The sequence below is a fragment of the Montipora capricornis genome, chromosome 9, assembly GCF_036669925.1.
Source record: "Montipora capricornis isolate CH-2021 chromosome 9, ASM3666992v2, whole genome shotgun sequence".
NCBI lineage: Eukaryota > Metazoa > Cnidaria > Anthozoa > Scleractinia > Acroporidae > Montipora > Montipora capricornis.
In genome coordinates this window covers 50,490,221-50,499,577 of record NC_090891.1, presented here as the reverse complement: position 1 = coordinate 50,499,577, position 9,357 = coordinate 50,490,221, and the positions used below count along the sequence as shown (strand labels likewise).

Below are 9,357 nucleotides of genomic sequence, written 5' to 3'. Positions count from 1 at the left end.
GCAACAAAAATCACACCTTATTCAAAATTACCCTGTCATCTGTTCACCGCACTTTGTGTTTAAAGAGTAATCTTCTGCCTATTGGACCAATGGCTATAGTTTGTTCACAGGGGTTGAATTCCAACAAGGGGATTACCCTCACATACATGCATTATGTTTGGTGGTATCTAGTTTGCATATGCGAGCCCACACGTTGAACTGTTACAACCAATTATCCAACTATCAATTCTAAAACAGGGAAAAGCGTCAGCCTGCCAATTTTGAAGCAATCGCTTGTACTTTTATCTACCATGAGTAACGCCAGTGGCACTTTGAGTGATGAAATTTTTTGCCTGCTTCTTTTTATATTGTGTGCCCACCTATAGCAAAACACAACTATAAAGATAATGTTGCTATGTTGCCACGCGACCCATACAGTGACCTATTCATAGTATCATACCACGCTGAAGTCCTTTACCTTGTCTTTAATTCCTATGACGGTTAGCCACCTACTTGCCTCAGTGCTAGTCAATTAATCCTCATTGTGTCAGAGCATTGATGCCATGATTTAATTCACGGGTTTATCCTCCTGGTTTTGCGATGTCGCCCCCGGCAATATGACCTTCCTTGTGTTTGTACCCATTTAAGTTCTTAGCACCCCTTTCAAATAGACACGGACTAAACAGTATTGAAGTCTAAGCACCCACTTTAGAAATGGTTAGCTTTTTAAAACTGCTTGGCTATGTCATTCCAGGTTATGGGTAGAACCTGTAAGATCCTGCTAAGACTTCCTGTGTAATTAATATCAAAATATAGGTCAGTGTACCAAGTCCTTGTTACGAATAGGCACTGCCTAAAAAATACGTGAAGTGGAGAAATGCAAGGGGGTAGGTGAGGGAGGGTAGAAAAGTGAGAAATGCATGCTCCCAATTCAACTAAATGTTGGCTTTGGATCCCGGTATAAAATCCTGCCTAACCCCAGTCAGATTGTTGCAGTGAAGATTGGTGTAACTTGAACACTTGACAAAATTTTTATTTTATTTTTGACATCTTTCTGACAACTTTCTGATGTCTTTCTCTTAAACTAGTAAATAAATACTGTAGCCAGAATTTATTTTTCAAAACTGAGTAGTCTGCAATGATATGGCGATCTTCACTGGAAAGAAGTTCTAAATTGAAGAAATAACGATCAACAAGTGTCCAAAAGAACTGTTGTTTTTATAAAAAACATATGAGTGTTGAAAAAATTGAAAGAGCGCAGCCAGGATGACTCATGATAAAAAATTGCTTGCAAGCTTTCGACCACTAGAACTGTGGTCTTCAACAAGGAAAAAGATGAATGAAGTAAAAATACGGAGACTATAGAGAGTGAAATTAGGGAAAAAGGTGATTAAGAATTTTTGTTAAAAAGTGTGTGGTATTGTCCTGGAAGTGGGCAAGAGTTATTGTCAGCGTCAGGTGTGCCAAGATTCAAGAAGTTTTCTGATGCAGAAATTTTCTTTCACAATAATCGACACATTGTTGAGGTCAAGCATGATTAGCAATGATGGAGCCTTTGGCCACTGCCTTCACATTCCTAATTTGTTCTTTTTTCCTCGTAGCAAAGGATCTGCCTGTTTTGCCAATGTAATTCCAAGAGCAACTGCCTCAGGGAATTTTGTAGACAACATCCGGTTGTGAAGCTAATGGGGGTCATGACTTAGGAATCTGAAATTCTTATTGGAGCGTTTTTAATGGCCTATTGACGATGTTAATATCATGTCCTTTTAACAAATGTGTTAGGGGTTCGGTGACACCATTGATGTACAGAAGAGATGCAAAGGAGCGGTTCCACTAATTGAAAAACATACCAACTAATTCTTTGGAGGAAGGAATAATGGACGCTCGGGTTCTTCTTGTGTTGATATTGTGAATAAGTTTAGAAGGATAGCTGTTGGACTGGCTGATTACACTTTGTCAAGTTCTCGATTTCTTCCATCTGTGGTGTTAGGGAGGCTCAAAGCTCTTTGTAAAAGAGTTGCAGTGGTGATTTCCTTATGTTTAATGTCATGGTGGGAGTTAAAATCTAGGTATCTGTCGGTGTGTGTTGGTTTCCTGTAAACATCGACATAGATGGTGCCATTATGGCGAGATAATTAGCCAGAAAACGCCCATTCAACTTTTTTTTAATGTGAATGTTATTCAAATCACAATTTTATTTCACAAATGTTTCGTGTTAAATAGTCTTCTTTATTTTGTAATAACAACATATGATTTAAGGCTTAACAGTATCCGTTCAGTGTTTTCTTTCCTCTCGGCCTTCAGCTGGAACCATTTACAATAAAATAAATTTGAACTGATGTATCAGATGAACATACCTCCCTCATGCCAAACTGACAGCAATGAAAAAACTCTAAAAAAATAGGCAACAGTCATTGTCCCTAGCAAGGTTTTTTTGTAAACGTAAAACTTAACTTCAACTTGACAATGTAGCAAATAATTGAGAAAGTTCTTATTTCACGCAACAAAAATAATTTGGCCACATGTTATTTATGTTTGGCTTACTCTGTATATACGGTCAATCATAAATGCATATGTCCAATTCTGAATTTATCTCATGGGCTGGCACTGGCACTGGTGTCAAAGCCACCTCATGTGGGGGAGGGGGAGGTAAGTCAGAAATCACATTTTCAAACCTAATTCAGCTAGATGCAATCCTTCCATCATTATACCTTAAAATTCGTCTAGCTAAAATAGGTTTGGCAAATATGATTTCTTGCAGCTTGTCCTTGTTAGGACCACGATACAAAATGGCCAACACTCATTTCATTACCAACGTCTCTGTCTTCCATTGGCTCATTTAATATAGTTGCGATGTTGTGCAAAACTGCACAAGCACCAATAATGGTGCATACTTTTTCAGGTGCCATACGAATTTCTGAATGCAGCACATGAAAGCAGAGTTTCCAGTAGCCAAACGTTTGCTCAATAATCACCCTTGTTTTACAGTGTGCCTCGTTGTAAGCAACTTGAGCAGGGGTGCTGGGGATGCCATAGGGTGTCATTATGAATGGCCGGCATGCATAACCACTGTCCCCAAAAGAATGCCATCATCCAGTGAGTGATAGTTTTTTCTCAAAATGATGGCAAATATTGGAGGACCTGAAAACATGGCTGTCATGGGTACTACGCAGCCATCAGGCTACAATATTAATAAACAAACCTGAAAGAAAAACATGCAATGAAAAACATCCATTATGGAGTGATTCATCAAGTACTTCATACATAGTGCTGAAACACTGAATTTCGGTGAAGGATTCTGCATGATCTACGAAGATGAATGAGACTATGTATTTGAGTTGTAAAGTATTTAAGATATGGTACATGTACTTGAAGAGAGTTCGATGCAAGAGTGCAATTGATTACTGCTACTTGAAAGCAGAATCATATCCAAATTAAAAATTGTGAGCAAGTGTAAACTGAGTTTTCAGGATTAAATTAATCGTTTATTTCAGAGAAGCAATGTTAAAAATGATTACTAACCTTCTTATTACATATCCCTTGGACCTTTATGGAGTGAAACCTTTACGATTTAGATATTCATTCTCGTTTTCATGAGGTGCTTGAATTCTAATGTGGGTACCATCCACACATCTGATCACACATATAACAAGCCAGCCAATTTGTTTTTGCTTTTATTGATTACAAGCCTCTGATTAAGCACCAGACAATTTATTTTAGAGGCTCTGATGTTAAAAAACCTTCCTTAGAGAAGACCTTCTGAACCAAGCTCTTAGGTTTTCTATTTGTCTCACCATATTCATACCACCAAGCTCGAGAGCAGATTATCGCTGTCATCGATAAATGCTCATATAGAGAGTTATATTCATTTTTTACAGTTTCAAACTTATCCTTGTTTTCACAAGTCGGGTTGGTGCAACAAATTTCTTCATACTGCTGTAGTAAACGTTCAGCATTTGCCAGCCTATCAGGTCTTACAAGCTCCTTTTACTTGCCATTTTAATTGTAACTTGCCTTATACGATATTTAATTAAGTCCCAAAGGACTCTTTTGTCACCGACGTCTGAAAACCCCTCACACCAATCTGGTGTTTTTTCGTTAATCAGCGATATTTAATCTGAATCGACTTCTTTTTGTTAAAAATCACTAATTAGCCAATAGCCTAATCATCAAGTGAAGCTATGATCCTCGCAGTTGTAAACTCAAGTCTGAAAAATTCAGGACTTAAACAGGGGTTTGAACCTATGACCTCGCAATACCGGTGCGATGCTCTAACCAACTGAGCTATGAAGCCACTTACATTGGGAGCTGGTCATTTTTGGGTTCTAATGTTTCCGTGAGGAATGAATCAACAATGAAATGATTTATGAAATGGATCATGTATGAACTGCGGATATTAAATCAATTAAAGCTATAACTCTCGCAGTTGTGAATGCAATTTTTGCAATTGCGCAGAGAAGCCTGAAAATTTCAGGACTTCAACTGAAGTTTAAACCCGTGACCTCACAATACTGGTGTAATGATCTAACCAACCGAGCTATGAAGCCACTGACGTTGGGAGCTGGTCATTTGAGGGTTCTAATGTTCTTGTAAGGAATGAATCAACAATGCTATGATCCTCGCAGTTGTGAAAGCAATTTTTGCAAGGTCACAGGTTCAAACCCCCTTTGAAGTCCTGAATTTTTCGAGGATCATAGCTTCACTTGATTTCATATGTGCAGTTCATTTATGATCCATTTCATATATCAGTTCATAGTCTAATCTTGGTTGTATGATGGACTTTTTGCCTCCTGGCTTCCGTAGCCTCGAAACATCTACCAAATAAAAATTTGAACATGTATTTTGAATACAACTAAGATTTTCTTTCTTTGTTGGATTGCCCCCAGAACAATCAAGATCGGTACAAAGAGTAACATTAAAGTCGCCTCCCAAAACGATTTATTGTTCACCACTATGATGATTTTCCAGTGGGCGATTTAACTCATAGAAACAAAAACATTCATAGTGAACTTTATTTGGAGCATAAATAGTGACAAATAAAAGTTATGAACCTTGCACAGTGACATCTGGGATAAAACGGCCCTTGTCATTAATGTGTGAGGAATTGCATACGAATTCCAAAATATCTCTAACAAGCACCAACACCCGCAACTAAGATTTGTGCCATGTGAATAAAATGTCTTACCTTTCTACTGTGTTTTCCATACTAACTAGACTTCCTTTGTGCTGTAAGTTTTTTCAAAAACACAATATCTACCTTTTGTTTATTTAGCCAGAGGGAAACGCTCTCCTCTTTACAGCAGAGCAAATCCCTGGAACATTTAAATATATTAATTTGAAATTAACATTATCCCTTTATAAAGTAACATACCCAAATCGGCGTAGATTTAAGATATTGAATAATACCAAAAAATAAAACGAACCAACTAATACTTAACAATGCACACTTAAATCAACGATGAAATCATATATGAAAATGGATAATATATGAACTGTGGATACAAAATCAAGTGAAGCTATGATCCTCACAGTTATGAATGCAATTTTTGTAATTGCTTAAAGAAGCCTGAAAAATTCAGGACTTCAACGGGTTTTGAACCCATGACCTCGCAATGCCAATGCGATGCTCTAACCAACTGAGCTATGCAGCCACTGACGTTGGGAGCTGGTCATTTGTGTGTTCTAATGTTCTTGTGGGGCACGAATCAATGATGAAATGATATGTGAAATGGATCATATATGAACTGCGGATATGAAATCAAGTGAAGCTATGATCCTCGCAGTTATGAACGCAATTTTTGCAATTGCGTAAAAAAGCCTGAAGTCATGAATTTTTTAGGCTTCTTTACGCAATTGCAAAAATTGCGTTCGTAACTGCAAGGATCATAGCTTCACACGTAAATTTAAAAGACATAAAAAAGCAGCAGATAAATAATATCCAACATGCTGTCATGGGAATAAAAGTTGCAAGAATTTTCTCCGGCTTTGCTCTAAAGCAAAAAAAATTAATAAAAAAACAATTGATTTCCCATCAATATACAATCTATCTGGTTGCGATTTAAAAAAAATACACTTTTTCCCCTCTTCTCTCGCTTTTTTCATTCTCAGCAACTGTTTCCTTCTTTTTTCCCTGGTCTCGTCTGGAAAATCAGCGTAAACCTTAACATTGGTCTCCGCCCCCAACCCCCAAACACCTTTAAAGACAAGCTCAGGATCTGGATATCTTAAGGACTGAGCATTAATTGGTTCCTAGTTGCCTTGGTTTTTTCCTTTCAACTCTATGCACTCTTTGAAATTCAATAGAATCCGAGTTATCAATGTTCAGCTCATCCTTAAGAAACTTATACAACTAATCACTTCTATTATCACTGCTATAAGTCACTTCGGGGATTCCAAAAGTGTAGGTTTTCCCTTCTGCTGAACATGTCTTGATACATTTCCTTTCCGCTCAATTATCTTGGCATTCGCAAACTCTAGTCCTTTCTCCACCTCTTTCACCTTCTCAGTTTCCTTCCCATGGAGCAATGTTACCTTCTTTTCTTACTGCCTTTTCCAAACTACTGATTTTGTAGTCTTGTTTCGATGCTCGTTAACCTGTGCAGTATTTCTTGCAATTGAGATACTATCTTCTTACCCATATTGGGTGTTGGCAGTGCTTCGTCATTCACTTCTTGGTACTTAGAAGTTGTGTTCGACTCTGACAAAAGGTGATTAAAAATCTATTTTCCTTCTGGGGAGCAAATATTGCTTCCGGAGTTTGTACTGCCACTAGCTGTGGTGATTACAGTATCATGCGAAGAAGAAAGGAGACTTTGATCGAGTAATGCAAGCTGGCCCAAGGTTTATTTAAGATGGCCGACCTAGCGGTCCCAGCATGCAATGCCTAATCTTACATTCCCCCTCAAAAGGCAAAGCTATGAAAATATAACAAAACGAGCAACAACAGGAATAATAACAACAAATCAAAATGTTCATGTGTAGCACTGAGGCACACACAGTTCAATGTTCAACCTAAGATTCAAGTGTTCTGGAGGTCTGACAGCTCTTCCTGACCAAGATGTCAGGACTGCAGGGCTTGGACTCCGTGGAGGTACGCACTCATCCAGTGTTGTTACTAAAGTAGGTATTGGGACAGCTGTCTGTGGTGATGGGGGAACTTGCTTAATCTGAGGCCTCAACAGAGTGCTGGGTACTGGTGATGCAGAGTGACATCACAGGGCGGCATAGCTGAGTGTTGTTTGGCTTCGGCTGGTTTTGCTGAGGCTACTAAGGCAGAGCGGTTTCATCGGGGTGTGCCTCTCTCTGTAGTGACAAGGGAAGATGGGGTTTCTCAGTTTTCCCTGTCACCAGGCCATACCGATCTTGATCTCTTATCCAAACTCGGCCACCCAGTTCAAGTGTTGGCAGTTCCTTTCCTCTATGATGCCTGTCAAAGTTGCACTGTTGGTTCACTCTATACAAGCTTTCCTTTTCTTCAACCAACTGGAGATCTTTTATCTGCATATTAGGGTACAAGTTGGTTGGAAGAGTTGGTAGCTGTGTTTGCAGGCAACGTCCCATGAGTAATTAACTTGGTGAGTAGCCATTCTTCGTTTTTCCTCAGCATAGACTTTGCTGTGCGAATGGCTCTTTCCACTTCGCTTGCTTTGGCAAACTGTCGAAAGGTCTCTGCGCTATACTGTGGCCCGTTGTGTGACATAATGACATCTGGGATTCCATGTGTGGCGAAAATCTCCCTGAGAGTTTTTATAACTGAATGAGAAGTCTCATCAGAAAGTTCCTTGCTGTCAAGCCACCATACAGGTCATACTGGTCTGTTGCTACCCTCCCCCAGGGCGGGCTGGGAAGGATGAAGGCATAAGTGGTTCTCTGGGCGTTGGTTGTTCCTTGGCACAGGTGTGGCATTGGATGATCAACTCACCGATTTGCATGGAGAGTCCCGGCTACCATATGGAAGTGGGTGCCCTGGATCTACGCCTAGGAGACCAGTATGAATGCAGTCGAGGATTTGTAGTTGCATACTCCTTGGAATTACTATTGGCTCATCGTGCAGTAGTAAGTCATCAACAATCCTGAGGTGGCTTCTGTTTTCCCGATATGGGCATAGTAACGGCTGGTGAGGCAAGAAAGGGGGCCATCCATGAAGGCAGTATGATCTTAAAAGGGAGCATTCTTCATCTACCTTCTGCGCATCCCTTATCTGCTGTAGTCGGTTAGGCGTGACTGGGAGATAGGGAGTGGTCTGAGTTGAGAAGGCCTCTACTTTTTCGACAAGCAGCTTATCTTCCATCCCTGGTAGGCCAACAGGAGCACGTGAGAGTGTATCTGCGGTAACTTGATGTTTTCTTGGCACATATTGAACTTCATAGCTTTATCTCATAAGTGTCAGGTGGAATCGCAGGATACGGGGTAGGGGGGGGGCATCTTCAAGAGCTCTGATGAATTCAGGAGCACAGTAAGTGGTTTGTGGTCTGTTTCTAGCGTGAAAGGGCTGTCGAGCACATAATCAGAGAACCTCTCACTAGCCCATGATGTCGCAAAGGCTTCCTTTTCAATCACAACATAACATTTCTACTGAGAGATCTTGACGCGTAACACACTGGGCAGCACTCTCCATCATCCTGAACTTGAAATAACATTGCACCAATTCCCGTGTTGGAAGTATCAGCTGAAATGATTGTTGGGCGGTTTGGATTGTAATGTGCCAGGACTGTTGGTGACACTAATGCTTGCTTGATCTGCTCAAAGGCGTTTTGCTGGGGCTCATCCGAAACCAAAACACTGTCTTTGCATGATAATTGACGAAGGGGGTCACTGAGGTCAGCCAGGTTGGGAATAAATTTTCTAAGGTGGTTGACCATTCCCATGAACCACTGTATCCTGGAGACATCTGGGAACTGGGTCACAACAGTGATTGATTGATGATCGTGAAAACTCACATTTGTCATTAAAGGTTAACCCTGCTTCTTCTAAGGGGTGAAGAACAGCTCATACGCGTCCATCATGATCTGCCTGGTCCACCCCATGAATGAGGACAGCATCCATTTGACAGAGGGTCCATTCCAAGCCCTCAAGTATCTTGGATATGGTGCGTTGGAAGATCTCTGGTGCAGAGCTGATACCAAATGGCAGTCTATTGAAACAAAAACGTCCAAATGGGGTGACAAAGGTTGTGAGCAGTTTTGATTTGGCATCCAAGGGAATCTTCCAAAACCGACCGTTGGCATCAAGTTTGGAGAATATCTTACTGTCTCCCAGTTTAGCGAGGTTCTCATCCACTGAAGGTATTGGTTGTATCTCATGCTGGACTGCTTTGTTAAGGTGAGTCAGATCAACACAGATACGCACACTGCCATTTGGTTTAAGGACAGGGACGAT

The 9,357-nt window shown here is 40.3% G+C and overlaps 1 non-coding gene across 1 annotated transcript; it reads right to left on the bottom strand.

Annotated features, from left to right (window-relative positions):
• Window positions 1-5,557: 5,557 nt before the first annotated feature.
• Window positions 5,558-5,630, bottom strand: Trnaa-ggc (transfer RNA alanine (anticodon GGC)). The gene has a single exon. It is a non-coding gene; the product is annotated as a tRNA-Ala (tRNA).
• Between the last annotated feature and the right edge of the window lie 3,727 nt (window positions 5,631-9,357).